Genomic DNA, 18358 nt, shown 5'->3' on the forward strand with positions numbered 1-18358 from the left:
TTAAGACATTTCTCCCATGGAGAAAAGTCCGCATGGTGCTTGTTTTGTTCAATGCCGATGCAGTTTTTGTGTTTCATCAACACTCTGAACGTCCACAGATTACAGAATGCCTCGAGATGTGCTTCGGAAACTACTACTAGTCTTCCAGGGAACGATCAAGGCGTAGACAGTTTGAGACATTACTCCCATGGAGAAAAGTCCGCATGGTGCTTATTGTGTTCAATGCCTATACAAATTTTGTGTTTCATCAACACTCTGAAAGTCCACAGATTACAGAATGCATCCAGATATGCTTCGGAAACTACTACTAGTCTTCCAGGGAACGATCAAAGCGTAGATAGTTTAAGACATTTCTCCCATGGAGAAAAGTCCCATGGTACTTTATGTGTTCAATGCCGATGCAATTTGGGTGTTTCATCAACACTCTGAAGGTGCACAGATTACAAAATGCCTCCAGATGTGCTTCGTAAACTACTACTAGTCTTCCAGGGAACGATCAAAGCGTAGACAGTTTAAGACATTACTCCCATGGAGAAAAGTCCGGATGGTGCTTATTGTGTTCAATGCCGATACAATTTCTGTGTTTCATCAACACTCTGGAGGTCCACAGATTACAGAATGCCTCTTGATGTGCTTCGGAAACTACTACTAGTCTTCCAGTAAACGATCAAAGCATAGACAGTTTAACACATTACTCCCATGGAGAAAAGTCCACATGGTGCTTGTTGTGTTCAATGCCGATACAGTTTCTGTGTTTCGTCAACACTCTGAAGGTCCACAGATTACAGAATCCCTCCAGATGTGCTTCGGAAACTACTACTAGTCTTCCAGTGTACAATCAAAGCGTAGACAGTGTAAGACATTACTCCCATGGAGAAAAGTCCGCATGGTGCTTATTGTGTTCAATGTCGTTGCAGTTTTTGTGTTTCATCAACACTCTGAAGGTCCACAGATTACAGAATGCCTCCAGATGTGCTTCGGAAACTACTACTAGTCTTCCAATGAACGATCCAAGCGTAGACAGTTTAAGACATTACTCCCATGGAGAAAAGTCGGCATGGTGCTTATTTTGTTCAATGCCGATGCAATTTTTGTGTTTCATCAACACTCTGAAGATCCGCAGATTACAGAATGCATCCAGATGTGCTTCGGATACTACTACTAGTCTTCCAGGGAACGATCAAAACGTAGACAGTTTAAGACATTACTCCCATGAAAGAAAAATCAGCATGGCGCTTATTGTGTTCAATGCCGATGCAATTTATGTGTTTCATCAACACTCTGATGGTGCACAGATTACAGAATGCATCCAGATGTGCTTCGGAAACTAGTACTAGTCTTCCAGTGAACGATCAAAGCGTAGACAGTTTAAGACATTACTCCCATGGAGAGAAGTCCGCATGGTGCTTATTGTGTTCGATGCCGACACAATTTTTGTGTTTCATCAACACTCTGAATGTCCACAGATTTCAAAATGCCTCCAGATGTGCTTCGGAAACTACTACTAGTCTTCCAGGGAACGATCAAAGCGTAGACAGTTTTAGACATTACTCCCATGGAGAAAAGTCCGCGCGGTGCTTATTGTGTTCAATGCCGACGCAATTTTTGTGTTTCATCAACACTCTGAAGGTCCACAGATAACAGAATGCATGCAGATGTGCTTCGGAAACTACTACTAGTCTTCCAGGGAACGATCAAAGCGTAGAGAGTTTAAGACATTACTCCCATGGAGAAAAGTACGCATGGTGCTTATTGTGTTGAATGACAATGGAATTTTTGTGTTTCATCAACACTCTGAAGGTCCACAGATTACAGAATGCATCCAGATGTGCTTCGGAAACTACTACTAGTCTTCCAGTGAACGACAAAAGCGTAGACAGGTTAAGACATTACTCCCATGGAGAAAAGTCCGCATGGTGCATCTTGTGTTCAATGCAAATGCAATTTCTGTGTTTCATCAAAACTCTGAAGGTCCACAGACTACAGAATGCATCCAGATGTGCTTCGGAAGCTGCTACTAGTCTTCCAGTGAACGATCAAAGCGTAGATAGTTTAAGACATTACTCCCATGGAGAAAAATCCGCATGTGGTTATTGTGTTCATTGACGACGCAATATTTGTGTTTCATCAACACTCTGAAGGTCCTCAGATTACAGAATGCATCCAGATGTGCTTCGGAAACTACTACTATCTTCCAGGGAACGATTGAACCGTAGACAGTTTAAGACATTACTCCCATTGAGAAAAGTCCGCATGGTTCTTGTTGTGTTCAATGCCGACGCAATTATAGTTTTTCATCAATACTCTGAAGGTCCACAGATTACAGAATGCTTCCAGATGTGCTTTGGAAACTACTACTAGTCTTCCAGGGAACGATCAAAGCGTAGAGAGTTTGAGAAATTACTCCCATGGAGAAAAGTCCGCATGGTGCTTATTGTGTTCAATGCCGATGCAATTTTTGTGTTTCTTCAACACTCTGATGGTCCACAGATTACAGAATGCATCCAGATGTGCTTCCGAAACTACTACTAGTCTTCCAGTGAACGATCAAAGCGTAGACAGTTTAAGACATTACTCCCATGGAGAAAAGTCCGCATGGTGCTTATTGTGTTCAATGCCGATGCAATTTCTGTGTTTCATCAACACTCTGAAGGTGCACAGATTACAGAGTGCCTCCAGAAGTGCTTCGGAAACTACTACTAGTCTTCCAGTGTACGATCAAAGCGCAGACAGTTTAAGACATTACTCCCATGGAGAAGAGTCCGCATGGTGCTTATTGTGTTCAATGCCGATGCAATATCTGTGTTTCATCAACACTCAGAAGGTCCAGAGATTACAGAATGCCTTCAGATTTGCTTCGGAAACTACTACTAGTCTTCCAGTGAACGATCAAAACGTAGACAGTTTAAGACATTACTCTGATGGAGAAAAGCCCGCATGGTGCCTATTGTGTTGAATGCCGATTCAATTCCTGTGTTTCATCAACACTCTGAAGGTCCACAGATTACAGAATGCCTCCAGATGTGCTTCGGAAACTACTACTAGTCTTCCAGTGTACGATCAAAGCGTAGACAGTTCAAGACATTACTCCCATGGAGAAAAGTCCGCATTCTGCTTACTGGGTTCAATGCCGATGCAATTTTTGTGTTTCATCAATAGTCTGAAGGTCCACAGATTACAGAATGCTTCCAGAAGTGCTTCGGAAACTACTACTTGTCTTCCAGTGTACGATCAAAGCGTAGACAGTTTATGACATTACTCCCATTGAGAAAAGTCCGCATGGTGCTTATTGTGTTCAATGCCGATGAAATTTCTGTGTTTCATCAACACTCTGAAGGTCCACAGATTACAGAATGCCTCCAGATGTGCTTCGGATACTACAACTCGTCATCCAGTGTACAATTAAAGCGTAGACAGTTTAAGACATTTCTCCCATGGAGAAAAGTCCGCATAGTGCTTGTTGTGTTCAATGCCGATGCAGTTTTTGTGTTTCATCAACACTCGGAACGTCCACAGATTACAGAATGCCTCCAGTTGTGCTTCGGAAACTACTACTAGTCTTCCAGGGAACGATAAAAGCGTAGACAGTTTGAGACATAACTCCCATGGAGAAAAGTCCGCATGGTGCTTATTGTGTTCAATGCCGATACAGTTTTTGTGTTTCATCAACACTCTGAAAGTCCACAGATTACAGAATGCATCCAGATATCCTTCGGAAACTACTACTAGTCTTCCAGGGAACGATTAAAGCGTAGATAGTTTAAGACATTACTCCCATGGAGAAAAGTCCGCATGGTGCTTATTGTGTTCAATGCCGATGCAATTTTTGTGTTTCATCAACACTCTGGAGGTCCACAGATTACAGAATGCCTCCAGATGTGCTTCGGAAACTACTACTAGTCTTCCAGTAAACGATCAAAGCATAGACAGTTTAAGACATTACTCCCATGGAGAAAAGTCCGCATGGTGCTTATTGTGTTCAATGCCGATGCAATTTCTGTGTTTCATCAACACTCTGAAGGTGCACAGATTACAGAATGACTCCAGAAGTGCTTCGGAAACTACTACTAGTCTTCCAGTGTACGATCAAAGCGCAGACAGTTTAAGACATTACTCCCATGGAGAAAAGTCCGCATGGTGCTTATTGTGTTCAATGCCGATGCAATTTTTGTGTTTCATCAAAACTCAGAAGGTCCACAGATTACAGAATGCCTTCAGATGTGCTTCGGAAACTACTACTAGTCTTCCAGGGAACGATCAAAGCGTAGACAGTTTGAGACATTACTCCCATGGAGAAAAGTCCGCATGGTGCTTATTGTGTTCAATGCCGATGCAATTTTTGTGTTTCATCAACACTCTGAAAGTCCACAGATTACAGAATGCATCCAGATATGATTCGGAAACTACTACTAGTCTTCCAGGGAACGATCAAAGCGTAGATTGTTTAAGACATTTCTCCCATGGAGAAAAGTCGGCATGGTGCTTATTGTGTTCAATGCCGATGCAATTTTTGAGTTTCATCAACACTCTGGAGGTCCACAGATTACAGAATGCCTCCAGATGTGCTTCGGAAGCTACTACTAGTCTTCCAGTAAACGATCAAAGCATAGACAGTTTAAGACATAACTGCCATGGAGAAAAGTCCACATGGTGCTTGTTGTGTTCAATGCCGATGCAATTTCTCTGTTTCATCAACACTCTGAAGGTCCACAGATTACAGAATGCCTCCAGATGTGCTTCGGAAACTACTATTAGTCTTCCAGTAAACGATCAAAGCATCGTCAGTTTAAGACATTACTCCCATGGAGAAAAGTCCACATGGTGCATGTTGTGTTCAATGCCGATGCAATTTCTGTGTTTCATCAACACTCTGAAGGTCCACAGATTACAGAATGCATCCAGAAGTGCTTCGGAAACTACTACTAGTCTTCCAGTGAACGATCAAAGCGTAGACGCTTTAAGACATTACTCCCATGGAGAAAATTCCGCATGGTGCTTATTGTGTTCTATGCCGATGCAATTTTTGTGTTTCATCAACACTCTGAAGGTCCACAGATTACAGAATGCCTCCAGATTGCTTCGGAATCTACTACTAGTCTTCCAGTGTACGATCAAAGTGTAACCAGTTTAAGACATTACTCCCATGGAGAAAAGTCCGCATGGTGCTTATTGTGTTCATTGCCGATTAAGTTTTTGTGCTTAATCAAAATTCTGAAGGTCCGCAAATTACAGAATGCCTCCAGATGTGCATTGGAAACTACTACTAGTCTTCCAGGGAACGATCAAAGCGTAGACAGTTTTTGACATTACTCCTATGGAGAAAAGTCCACATGGTGCTTATTGTGTTCAAAGTCGATGCAATTTTTGTGTTTCATCAACACTCTGAAGGTCCACAGATTACAGAGTGCAACCAGATGTGCTTCGGAATCTACTACTATTCTTCCAGTGTACGATCAAAGCGTAGACAGTTTAAGACATTACTCCCATGGAGAAAAATCCGCATGGTGCTTATTGTGTCCAATGCCGATGCAATTTTTGTGTTTCATCAACACTCTGAAGGTCCACAGATTACAGAATGCATCCAGATGAGCTTCGGAAACTACTACTAGTCTTCCAGTGAACGATCAAAGCGTAGACAGTTTAAGACACTACTCCCATGGAGAAAATTCCGCATGGTTCTTATTGTGCTCAATGCCGATGCATTTTTTGTGTTTCATCAACACTCTGAAGGTCCTCAGATTACAGAATGCATCCAGATGTGCTTCGGAAACTACTACAAGTCTTCCAGTGAACGATCAAGGCGTAAACAGTTTAAGACATTACACCCATGGAGAAAAGTTCGCATGGTGTTTATTGTGTTCAATGCCGATGCAATTTTTGTGTTTCATTAACAGTCTGAAGGTCCACAGATTACAGAACGCATCCAGATGTCCTTCAGAAACTAATACTAGTCTTCCAGTGAACGATCAAAGCGTAGACAGTTTAAGACATTACTCCCATGAAGAAAAGTCCGCATGGTGCTTAATGTGTTCAATGCCAATGCAATTTCTGTGTTTCATCAACACTCTGAAGGTCCACAGATTACAGAATGCATCCAGATGTGCTTCGGATACTACTACTAGTCTCCAGGGAACGATCAAAACGTAGACAGTTTAAGACATTACTCCCATGAAAGAAAAATCAGCATGGTGCTTATTGTGTTCAATGCCGATGCAATTTATGTGTTTCATCAACACTCTGAAGGTCCACAGATTACAGAATGCATCCAGATGTGCTTCGGAAACTACTTCTAGTCTTCCAGGGAACGATCAAATCGTAGCCAGTTCTAGACATTACTCCCATGGAGAAAAGTCTGCATGGTGCTTATTGTGCTCAATGCCGATGCAATTTCTGTGTTTCATCAACACTCTGAATGTCCACAGATAACAGATTGATTCCAGATGTGCTTCTGAAACTACTACTAGTCTCCCAGTGTACGATCAACGCGTAGACAGTTTAAGACATTACTCCCATGGAGGAAAGTCCGCATGGTGCTTATTGTGTTCAATGCCGATGCAATTTTTGTGTTTCATCAACACTCTGGAGATCCACAGATTACAGAATGCTTCCAGATGTGCTTCGGAAACTACTACTAGTCTTCCAGTAAACGATCAAAGCATAGACAGTTTAAGATATTACTCACATGGAGGAAAGTCCACATGGTGCTTGTTGTGTTCAATGCCGATGCAATTTCTGTGTTTCATCAACACTCTGAAGGTCCATAGATTACAGAATGCCTCCAGATGTGCTTCGGACACTACTACTAGTCTTCCAGGGAACGATCAAAGCGTAGCGAGTTTGAGAAATTACTCCCATGGAGAAAAGTCCGCATGGTGCTTATTGTGTTCAATGCCGATGCAATTTTTGTGTTTCATCAACACTGTGAAAGTCCACAGATTACAGAATGCATCCAGATATGCTTCGGAAACTACTACTAGTCTTCCAGTGAACGATCAAAGCGTAGACAGTTTAAGACATTACTCCCATGGAGAAAAGTCCACATGGTGCTCATTGTGTTCAATGCCGATGCAATTTCTGTGTTTCATCAACACTCTGAAGGTGCACAGATTACAGAATGCCTCCAGAAGTGCTTCGGAAACTACTACTAATCTTCCAGTGTACGATCAAAGCGTAGACAGTTTATGACATTACTCCCATGGAGAAAAGTCGGCATGGTTCTTATTGTGTTCAATGCCGATGCAATACCTGTGTTTCATCAACACTCTGAAGGTCCAGAGATTACAGAATGCCTTCAGATGTGCTTCGGAAACTACTACTAGTCTTCCAGTGAACGATCAAAACGTAGACAGTTTAAGATATTACTCTGATGGAGAAAAGTCCGCATGGTGCTTATTGTGTTCAATGCCGATTCAATTCCTGTGTTTCATCAACACTATGATGGTCCACAGTTCACAGAATGTGTCCAGATGTGCTTCGGAAACTACTACTAGTCTTCCAGAATACGATCAAAGCGTAGACACTTCAAGACATTACTCCCATGGAGAAAAGTCCGCATTCTGCTTACTGGATTCAATGCCGATGCAATTTTTGTGTTTCATCAATACTCTGAAGGTCCACAGATTACAGAATGCTTCCAGAAGTGCTTCGGAAACTACTACTAGTCTTCCAGTGTACGATCAAAGCGTAGACAGTTTATGATATTACTCCCATGGAGAAAAGTCCGCATGGTGCTTATTGTGTTCAATGCCGATGCAATTTCTGTGTTTCATCAACACTCTGAAGGTCCACAGATTACAGAATGCCTCCAGATGTGCTTCGGATACTACTACTAGTCTTCCAGTGTGCAATGAAAGCGTAGACAGTTTAAGACATTTCTCCCATGGAGAAAAGTCCGCATGGTGCTTGTTTTGTTCAATGCCGATGCAGTTTTTGTGTTTCATCAACACTCTGAACGTCCACAGATTACAGAATGCCTCGAGATGTGCTTCGGAAACTACTACTAGTCTTCCAGGGAACGATCAAGGCGTAGACAGTTTGAGACATTACTCCCATGGAGAAAAGTCCGCATGGTGCTTATTGTGTTCAATGCCGATACAAATTTTGTGTTTCATCAACACTCTGAAAGTCCACAGATTACAGAATGCATCCAGATATGCTTCGGAAACTACTACTAGTCTTCCAGGGAACGATCAAAGCGTAGATAGTTTAAGACATTTCTCCCATGGAGAAAAGTCCCATGGTACTTTATGTGTTCAATGCCGATGCAATTTGGGTGTTTCATCAACACTCTGAAGGTGCACAGATTACAAAATGCCTCCAGATGTGCTTCGTAAACTACTACTAGTCTTCCAGGGAACGATCAAAGCGTAGACAGTTTAAGACATTACTCCCATGGAGAAAAGTCCGCATGGTGCTTATTGTGTTCAATGCCGATACAATTTCTGTGTTTCATCAACACTCTGGAGGTCCACAGATTACAGAATGCCTCTTGATGTGCTTCGGAAACTACTACTAGTCTTCCAGTAAACGATCAAAGCATAGACAGTTTAACACATTACTCCCATGGAGAAAAGTCCACATGGTGCTTGTTGTGTTCAATGCCGATACAGTTTCTGTGTTTCGTCAACACTCTGAAGGTCCACAGATTACAGAATCCCTCCAGATGTGCTTCGGAAACTACTACTAGTCTTCCAGTGTACAATCAAAGCGTAGACAGTGTAAGACATTACTCCCATGGAGAAAAGTCCGCATGGTGCTTATTGTGTTCAATGTCGTTGCAGTTTTTGTGTTTCATCAACACTCTGAAGGTCCACAGATTACAGAATGCCTCCAGATGTGCTTCGGAAACTACTACTAGTCTTCCAATGAACGATCCAAGCGTAGACAGTTTAAGACATTACTCCCATGGAGAAAAGTCGGCATGGTGCTTATTTTGTTCAATGCCGATGCAATTTTTGTGTTTCATCAACACTCTGAAGATCCGCAGATTACAGAATGCATCCAGATGTGCTTCGGATACTACTACTAGTCTTCCAGGGAACGATCAAAACGTAGACAGTTTAAGACATTACTCCCATGAAAGAAAAATCAGCATGGCGCTTATTGTGTTCAATGCCGATGCAATTTATGTGTTTCATCAACACTCTGATGGTGCACAGATTACAGAATGCATCCAGATGTGCTTCGGAAACTAGTACTAGTCTTCCAGTGAACGATCAAAGCGTAGACAGTTTAAGACATTACTCCCATGGAGAGAAGTCCGCATGGTGCTTATTGTGTTCGATGCCGACACAATTTTTGTGTTTCATCAACACTCTGAATGTCCACAGATTTCAAAATGCCTCCAGATGTGCTTCGGAAACTACTACTAGTCTTCCAGGGAACGATAAAAGCGTAGACAGTTTTAGACATTACTCCCATGGAGAAAAGTCCGCGCGGTGCTTATTGTGTTCAATGCCGACGCAATTTTTGTGTTTCATCAACACTCTGAAGGTCCACAGATAACAGAATGCATGCAGATGTGCTTCGGAAACTACTACTAGTCTTCCAGGGAACGATCAAAGCGTAGAGAGTTTAAGACATTACTCCCATGGAGAAAAGTACGCATGGTGCTTATTGTGTTGAATGACAATGGAATTTTTGTGTTTCATCAACACTCTGAAGGTCCACAGATTACAGAATGCATCCAGATGTGCTTCGGAAACTACTACTAGTCTTCCAGTGAACGACAAAAGCGTAGACAGGTTAAGACATTACTCCCATGGAGAAAAGTCCGCATGGTGCATCTTGTGTTCAATGCAAATGCAATTTCTGTGTTTCATCAAAACTCTGAAGGTCCACAGACTACAGAATGCATCCAGATGTGCTTCGGAAGCTGCTACTAGTCTTCCAGTGAACGATCAAAGCGTAGATAGTTTAAGACATTACTCCCATGGAGAAAAATCCGCATGTGGTTATTGTGTTCATTGACGACGCAATATTTGTGTTTCATCAACACTCTGAAGGTCCTCAGATTACAGAATGCATCCAGATGTGCTTCGGAAACTACTACTATCTTCCAGGGAACGATTGAACCGTAGACAGTTTAAGACATTACTCCCATTGAGAAAAGTCCGCATGGTTCTTGTTGTGTTCAATGCCGACGCAATTATAGTTTTTCATCAATACTCTGAAGGTCCACAGATTACAGAATGCTTCCAGATGTGCTTTGGAAACTACTACTAGTCTTCCAGGGAACGATCAAAGCGTAGAGAGTTTGAGAAATTACTCCCATGGAGAAAAGTCCGCATGGTGCTTATTGTGTTCAATGCCGATGCAATTTTTGTGTTTCTTCAACACTCTGATGGTCCACAGATTACAGAATGCATCCAGATGTGCTTCCGAAACTACTACTAGTCTTCCAGTGAACGATCAAAGCGTAGACAGTTTAAGACATTACTCCCATGGAGAAAAGTCCGCATGGTGCTTATTGTGTTCAATGCCGATGCAATTTCTGTGTTTCATCAACACTCTGAAGGTGCACAGATTACAGAGTGCCTCCAGAAGTGCTTCGGAAACTACTACTAGTCTTCCAGTGTACGATCAAAGCGCAGACAGTTTAAGACATTACTCCCATGGAGAAGAGTCCGCATGGTGCTTATTGTGTTCAATGCCGATGCAATATCTGTGTTTCATCAACACTCAGAAGGTCCAGAGATTACAGAATGCCTTCAGATTTGCTTCGGAAACTACTACTAGTCTTCCAGTGAACGATCAAAACGTAGACAGTTTAAGACATTACTCTGATGGAGAAAAGCCCGCATGGTGCCTATTGTGTTGAATGCCGATTCAATTCCTGTGTTTCATCAACACTCTGAAGGTCCACAGATTACAGAATGCCTCCAGATGTGCTTCGGAAACTACTACTAGTCTTCCAGTGTACGATCAAAGCGTAGACAGTTCAAGACATTACTCCCATGGAGAAAAGTCCGCATTCTGCTTACTGGGTTCAATGCCGATGCAATTTTTGTGTTTCATCAATAGTCTGAAGGTCCACAGATTACAGAATGCTTCCAGAAGTGCTTCGGAAACTACTACTTGTCTTCCAGTGTACGATCAAAGCGTAGACAGTTTATGACATTACTCCCATTGAGAAAAGTCCGCATGGTGCTTATTGTGTTCAATGCCGATGCAATTTCTGTGTTTCATCAACACTCTGAAGGTCCACAGATTACAGAATGCCTCCAGATGTGCTTCGGATACTACAACTCGTCATCCAGTGTACAATTAAAGCGTAGACAGTTTAAGACATTTCTCCCATGGAGAAAAGTCCGCATAGTGCTTGTTGTGTTCAATGCCGATGCAGTTTTTGTGTTTCATCAACACTCGGAACGTCCACAGATTACAGAATGCCTCCAGTTGTGCTTCGGAAACTACTACTAGTCTTCCAGGGAACGATAAAAGCGTAGACAGTTTGAGACATAACTCCCATGGAGAAAAGTCCGCATGGTGCTTATTGTGTTCAATGCCGATACAGTTTTTGTGTTTCATCAACACTCTGAAAGTCCACAGATTACAGAATGCATCCAGATATCCTTCGGAAACTACTACTAGTCTTCCAGGGAACGATTAAAGCGTAGATAGTTTAAGACATTACTCCCATGGAGAAAAGTCCGCATGGTGCTTATTGTGTTCAATGCCGATGCAATTTTTGTGTTTCATCAACACTCTGGAGGTCCACAGATTACAGAATGCCTCCAGATGTGCTTCGGAAACTACTACTAGTCTTCCAGTAAACGATCAAAGCATAGACAGTTTAAGACATTACTCCCATGGAGAAAAGTCCGCATGGTGCTTATTGTGTTCAATGCCGATGCAATTTCTGTGTTTCATCAACACTCTGAAGGTGCACAGATTACAGAATGACTCCAGAAGTGCTTCGGAAACTACTACTAGTCTTCCAGTGTACGATCAAAGCGCAGACAGTTTAAGACATTACTCCCATGGAGAAAAGTCCGCATGGTGCTTATTGTGTTCAATGCCGATGCAATTTTTGTGTTTCATCAAAACTCAGAAGGTCCACAGATTACAGAATGCCTTCAGATGTGCTTCGGAAACTACTACTAGTCTTCCAGGGAACGATCAAAGCGTAGACAGTTTGAGACATTACTCCCATGGAGAAAAGTCCGCATGGTGCTTATTGTGTTCAATGCCGATGCAATTTTTGTGTTTCATCAACACTCTGAAAGTCCACAGATTACAGAATGCATCCAGATATGATTCGGAAACTACTACTAGTCTTCCAGGGAACGATCAAAGCGTAGATTGTTTAAGACATTTCTCCCATGGAGAAAAGTCGGCATGGTGCTTATTGTGTTCAATGCCGATGCAATTTTTGAGTTTCATCAACACTCTGGAGGTCCACAGATTACAGAATGCCTCCAGATGTGCTTCGGAAGCTACTACTAGTCTTCCAGTAAACGATCAAAGCATAGACAGTTTAAGACATAACTGCCATGGAGAAAAGTCCACATGGTGCTTGTTGTGTTCAATGCCGATGCAATTTCTGTGTTTCATCAACACTCTGAAGGTCCACAGATTACAGAATGCCTCCAGATGTGCTTCGGAAACTACTATTAGTCTTCCAGTAAACGATCAAAGCATCGTCAGTTTAAGACATTACTCCCATGGAGAAAAGTCCACATGGTGCATGTTGTGTTCAATGCCGATGCAATTTCTGTGTTTCATCAACACTCTGAAGGTCCACAGATTACAGAATGCATCCAGAAGTGCTTCGGAAACTACTACTAGTCTTCCAGTGAACGATCAAAGCGTAGACGCTTTAAGACATTACTCCCATGGAGAAAATTCCGCATGGTGCTTATTGTGTTCTATGCCGATGCAATTTTTGTGTTTCATCAACACTCTGAAGGTCCACAGATTACAGAATGCCTCCAGATTGCTTCGGAATCTACTACTAGTCTTCCAGTGTACGATCAAAGTGTAACCAGTTTAAGACATTACTCCCATGGAGAAAAGTCCGCATGGTGCTTATTGTGTTCATTGCCGATTAAGTTTTTGTGCTTAATCAAAATTCTGAAGGTCCGCAAATTACAGAATGCCTCCAGATGTGCATTGGAAACTACTACTAGTCTTCCAGGGAACGATCAAAGCGTAGACAGTTTTTGACATTACTCCTATGGAGAAAAGTCCACATGGTGCTTATTGTGTTCAAAGTCGATGCAATTTTTGTGTTTCATCAACACTCTGAAGGTCCACAGATTACAGAGTGCAACCAGATGTGCTTCGGAATCTACTACTATTCTTCCAGTGTACGATCAAAGCGTAGACAGTTTAAGACATTACTCCCATGGAGAAAAATCCGCATGGTGCTTATTGTGTCCAATGCCGATGCAATTTTTGTGTTTCATCAACACTCTGAAGGTCCACAGATTACAGAATGCATCCAGATGAGCTTCGGAAACTACTACTAGTCTTCCAGTGAACGATCAAAGCGTAGACAGTTTAAGACACTACTCCCATGGAGAAAATTCCGCATGGTTCTTATTGTGCTCAATGCCGATGCATTTTTTGTGTTTCATCAACACTCTGAAGGTCCTCAGATTACAGAATGCATACTGATGTGCTTCGGAAACTACTACTCGTCTTCCAGTGACCGATCAAAGCGTAGACAGTTTAAGACACTACTCCCATGGAGAAAAGTTTGCATGGTGCTTATTGTGTTCAATGCCGATGCTATTTTTGTGTTTCATTAACACTCTGAAGGTCCACAGATTACAGAATGCATCCAGATATGCTTCGGAAACTACTACTAGTCTTCCAGGGAACGATCAAAGCGTAGATAGTTTTAGACATTACTCCCATGGAGAAAAGACCGCATGGTTCTTATTGTGTTCAATGCCGATGCAATTTTTGTGTTTCATCAACACTCTGAAAGTCCACAGATTACAGAATGCATCCAGATATGGTTCGGAAACTACTACTAGTCTTCCAGGGAACGATCAAAGCGTAGATAATTTAAGACATATCTCCCATGGAGAAAAGTCCCATGGTGCTTATTGTGTTCAATGCCGATGCAATTTGTGTGTTTCATCAGCACTCTGAAGGTCCACAGATTACAAAATGCCTCCAGATGTGCTTCGGAAACTACTACTAGTCTTCCAGGGAACGATCAAAGCGTAGACAGTTTAAGACATTACTCCCACGGAGAAAAGTCCGCATGGTGCTTATTGTGTTCAGTGCCGATGCAATTTTTGAGTTTCATCAACACTCTGGAGGTCCACAGATTACAGAATGCCTCCAGATGTGCTTCGGAAGCTACTACTAGTCTTCCAGTAAACGATCAAAGCATAGACAGTTTAAGACATAACTGCCATGGAGAAAAGTCCACATGGTGCTTGTTGTGTTCAATGCCGATGCAATTTCTGTGTTTCATCAACACTCTGAAGGTCCACAGATTACAGAATGCCTCCAGATGTGCTTCGGAAACTACTACTAGTCTTCCAGTGTACAATCAAAGCTTAGACAGTTTAAGACATTACTCCCATGGAGAAATGTCCGCATGCTGCTTATTGTGTTCAATGGCGATGCAATTTCTGTGTTTCATCAACACTCTGAAAGTCCACAGATTACAGAATGCCTCCAGATGTGCTTCGGAAACTACTACTAGTCTTCCAGGGAACGATCAAAGCGTAGACAGTTTGAGACATTACTCCCATGGAGAAAAGTCCGCATAGTCCTTATTGTGTTCAATGCCGATGCAATTTTTGTGTTTCATCAACACTCTGAAAGTCCACAGATTACAGAATGCATCCAGATATGTTTTGGAAACTACTACTAGTCTTCCAGGGAACGATCAAACCGTAGATAGTTTAAGACATTTCTGCCATGGAGAAAAGTCCCATGGTGCTTATTGTGTTCAATGCCGATGCAATTTGTGTGTTTCATCAACACTCTGAAGGTCCACAGATTACAAACTGCCTCCAGATGTGCTTCAGAAACTACTACTAGTCTTCCAGGGAACGATCAAAGCGTAGACAGTTTGAGACATTACTCCCATGGAGAAAAGTCCGCATGGTCCTTATTGTGTTCAATGCCGATGCAATTTTTGTGTTTCATCAACACTCTGGAGATCCACAGATTACAGAATGATTCCAGATGTGCTTCGGAAACTACTACTTGTATTCCAGTAAACGATCAAAGCATAGACAGTTTAAGACATTAATCCCATGGAGAAAAGTCCACATGGTGCTTGTTGTGTTCAATGCCGATGCAATTTCTGTGTTTCATCAACACTCTGAAGGTCCACAGATTACAGAATGCATCCAGATGTGCTTCGGAAACTAGTACTAGTCTTCCGGTGAACGATCAAAGCGTAGAAAGTTTAAGACATTACACCCATGGAGAGAAGTCTGCATGGTGCTTATTGTGTTCAATGCCGATGCAATTTTTGTGTTTCATCAACACTCTGAAGGTCCACAGATTACAGAATGCATCCAGATGTGCTTCCGAAACAACTACTAGTCTTCCAGTGAACGATCAAAGCGTAGACAGTTTAAGACATTAATCCCATGGAGAAAAGTCCGCATGGTGCTTATTGTGTTCAATGCCGATGCAATTTCTGTGTTTCAACAACACTGTGAAGGTGCACAGATTACAGAATGCCTCCAGAAGTGCTTCGGAAACTACAACTAGTCTTCCAGTGTACGATCAAAGCGTAGACAGTTTAAGACATTACTCCCATGGAGGAAAGTCCGCATGGTGCTTATTGTGTTCAATGCCGATGCAATTCCTGTGTTTCTTCAACACTCTGAAGGTCCACAGATTACAGAATGCCTCTAGATGTGCTTCGGAAACTACTACTAGTCTTCCAGTGTACGATCAAAGCGTAGACAGTTCAAGACATTACTCCCATGGTGAAAAGTCCGCATTCTGTTTATTGGGTTCAATGCCGATGCAGTTTTTGGGTTTCATCAACACTCTGAACGTCCACAGATTACAGAATGCTTCCAGATGTGCTTCGGAAACTACTACTAGTCTTCCAGGGAACGATCAAAGCGTAGACAGTTTGAGACATTACTCCCATGGAGAAAAGTCCGCATGGTGCTTAGTGTGTTCAATGCTGATACAATTTTTGTGTTTCATCAACACTCTGAAGGTAGACAGATTACAGAATGCATCCAGATGTGCTTCGGAAGCTACTACTCGTCTTCCAGTGTATGATCAAAGCGTAGACAGTTTAAGACATTACTCGCATGGAGAAAAGTTCGCATGGTTCTTATTGTGTTCAATGCCGATGCTATTTTTGTGTTTCATCAAAACTCTGAAGGTCCACAGATTACAGAATGCTTCCAGATGTGCTTTGGAAACTACTACTAGTCTTCCAGTGTACGATCAAATCGTAGACAGTTTAAGACATTACTCCTATAGAGAAAATTCCGCATGGTGCTTATTGTGTTCAATGCCGATGCAATTTTTGTGTTTCATCAACACTCTGAAGATCCTCAGGTTACAGAATGCATCCAGATGTGCTTCCGAAACTACTACTAGTCTTCCAGTGTACGATCAAAGCGTAGACAGTTTAAGACATTATTCCCATGGAGAAAAGTCCGCATGGTGCTTATTGTGTTCAATGCCGATGCTATTTTTGTGTTTCATCAACACTCTGAAGGTCCACAGATAACAGGAGGCATCCAGATGTGCTTCGGAAACTACTACTAGTCTTCCAGGGAACGATCAAAGCATAGACAGTTTAAGACATTACTCCCATGGAGAAAAGTCCGCATGGTGCCTATTGTGTTCAATGCCGATGCAATTTTTGCGTTTCATCGACACTCTGAAGGTCCACAGATTACAGAATGCATTAAGATGTGTTTCGGAAACTACTACTAGTCTTCCAGTGTACGATCAAAGCGTAGACAGTTTAAGACATTACTCCCATGGAGAAAAGTCCGCATGGTGCTTATTGTGTTCAATGCCGATGCAATTTTTGTGTTTCATCAACATTCTGAATGTCCACAAATCACAGAATGCCTCCATATGTGCTTCGGAAACTACTACTAGTCTTCCATCGAACGATCATAGCGTAGACAGTTTAGGACATTACTCCCATGGAGACAAGTCCGCATGGTGCTTATTGTGTTCAATGCCGATTCAATTTTTGTGTTTCATCAACACTCTGATGGTCCACAGATTACAGAAGGTCTCCAGATGTGCTTCGGAAACTACTACTAGTCTTCCAGTGTACGATCAAAGCGTAGACAGTTTAAGACATTACTCCAATGGAGAAAAGTCCGCATGGTGCTTATTGTGTTCAATGCCGATGCAATTTTTGTGTTTCATCAACACTCTGAAGGTCCACAGATAACAGAATGCCTCCAGATGTGCTTCGGAAACTACTACTTGTCTTCCAGTGTACGATCAAAGCGTAGACAGTTAAAGACATTACTCCCAAGGAGAAAAGTCAGCATGGTGCTAATTGTGTTCAATGCCGATGAAATTTTTGTGATTAATCAAAACTCTGAAGGTCCACAGATTACAGAATGCCTCCAGATGTGCATTGGAAACTACTACTAGTCTTCCAGGGAACGATCAAAGCGCAGACAGTTTGAGACATTACTCCCATGGAGACAAGTCCACATGGTGCTTATTGTGTTCAAAGTCGATGCAATTTTTGTGTTTCATCAACACTCTGAAGGTCCACAGATTACAGAATGCTTCCAGATATGCTTCGGAAACTACTACTAGTCTTCCAGTGAACGATCAAAGCGTAGACAGTTTAATACATTACTCTCATGGAGAAAAGTCCGCATGGTGCTTATTGCGTTCAATGCCGATTCAATTTCTGTGTTTCATCAACACTCTGAGAGTCCACAGATTGCAGAATGCCTCCAGATGTGCTTCGCAAACTACTACTAGTCTTCCAGTGAACGATCAAAGCCTAGACAGTTTAAGACACTACTCCCATGCAGAAAAGTCCACATGGTGCTTATTGTGCTCAATGCCGATGCAATTTTTGTGTTTCATCAACACTCTGAAGGTCTCAGATTACAGAAAGCATCCTGATGTGCTTCGGAAACTACTACTCGTCTGCCAGTGTACGATCAAAGCGTAGACAGTTTAAGACATTACTCCCATGGAGAAAAGTTCGCATCGTGCATATTGTGTTCAATGCCGATGCAATTTTTGTGTTTCATCAACACTCTGAATGTCCACAGATTACAGAATGACTCCAAATGTGCGTCGGAAACTACTACTAGTCTTAAAGTGTACGATCAAAGCCTAGACAGTTTAAGACATTACTCCCATGGAGAAAAGTCCGCATGGTGCTTATTGTGTTCAATGCCGATGCAATTTTTGT

Source organism: Schistocerca gregaria, chromosome 3 (genome assembly GCF_023897955.1).
Source record: "Schistocerca gregaria isolate iqSchGreg1 chromosome 3, iqSchGreg1.2, whole genome shotgun sequence".
NCBI lineage: Eukaryota > Metazoa > Arthropoda > Insecta > Orthoptera > Acrididae > Schistocerca > Schistocerca gregaria.